Genomic DNA, 1625 nt, shown 5'->3' on the forward strand with positions numbered 1-1625 from the left:
GGAATTTTTTCTCCGGAAGAAAATGTTTAATTTATAAAAAAGTCAAATGATAATTATGGATCTCAAAGAATACATAAGTTTTTAAATTTTAAAAAAATTTAGATATTATTTATGTTAAATTTTATACTAATAAAAAAAGACATAATGTTCGGTTATAAAAAATTTTAATGAGTAAAAATATAGATAAATTTAAATTTTTTTGTTTTTAATTCTATATATATAAAATATGTTGTTATAATACACGTGAAATACTTTTTCTTTTGCTTTGACTAGATCTAAATATTTTTATAATCTAAAAATATTTTTATGCAAAAAAATTCTTTCAATATATCTTCCTTCCAAATCTGGAGAATTTGCTATCAGTATATCCAAAACACATACATCAATCATCAATATATTCGAGACACAAAAAATGACACTCTCTAATTAGACTTATATTATTTTGTCTTTATTATAGTTTATAAATTTATTTTGTTAAATGTAATAAAAATGTCTACTTTAGCTTACTATTATTAATTAACTGATATTGTTAGTTTTATAAGGATGTTTTTTAATAATTAAAATTTAACATATATAATTGATTAAATCATGTTATTTTTGTCAAAATTAAACTAGACAAATTAATTTGACCGAAAAATGGTGAATCAAATTTTAAATTGGTCTAAATTAATATTATTTTTATAGAAAAATGACTAAAATACTTTATTATATATATTAATATTATTTCTGCGTTTCACGTTCATGGTTGCTTATTGTCTTTGGAAAATTAGATAAAAAATTGGGTAAAGTATATTTTTTGTCCCTGAAGTTTATTAAAAATTTCAAAAATACCCCTAAGTTTTAATTTGTTTCAATTTTATCCTTAATGTTTTCGATTTGCATCAATTTTATCCTTATCTTCAAATTTTTTGGTCAAACTATGGTCAACATTAATTTTTTCCAATAACACCCCCCAGACCCTATTCTCTTTTATCATCATCCCCAAACTCACTCAGCAACAGTCCCATCCGGCCATCCCTCACTCCCTCTCTGATTATCTCTTCTGCCGTGTAGTCTATCTCCAGAACAACTCCCTCTCCAGCCACTTCCCTCTGCCACTCCTCAACCTCACCAACCTAACCTCGCCAACCTCCAGCTACTCAACCTCTCTCATAACCTCTTCTCCGGCACGCTCTTCGGCCACATAACGAACTTCCTCTGGTACCTCTCACACATTTTCCGGTGATGTTCCAATGAACTTCTCCTCCAAATCTCAACGCCAGCTCATTACCTTGTCCTACAATGACTTTTTCGGTGGGATTTCGGTCACCATCGGAGCTCTAAAAAAGCTCGAGCATCTCTGACTTGACTCCAACAACTTCCATGGAACCTTACCTTCAACACTGCAAACTGAAAGATATAACGCCCCATGAGAAGAGAAGGTTGTTGATTCCCAACATGATTCCAACGAAGATGATAAAGGTAGAATTTTTTTGTTGAAATCTTTGAGAACAAGCTTGAAGATATATACGGTACCCACAAAGAGAAGAAAGTAATTGAGAATCAGAAGGGACATGTACCTCTTATTTGTTATGGAGTTTTGATCTGTTGTTGCATGAAGCTGTTGTTGTGTTTTGTTGTTGTTG

This window comes from Arachis hypogaea, chromosome 15 (assembly GCF_003086295.3).
Source record: "Arachis hypogaea cultivar Tifrunner chromosome 15, arahy.Tifrunner.gnm2.J5K5, whole genome shotgun sequence".
Taxonomy (NCBI): Eukaryota; Viridiplantae; Streptophyta; class Magnoliopsida; order Fabales; family Fabaceae; genus Arachis; species Arachis hypogaea.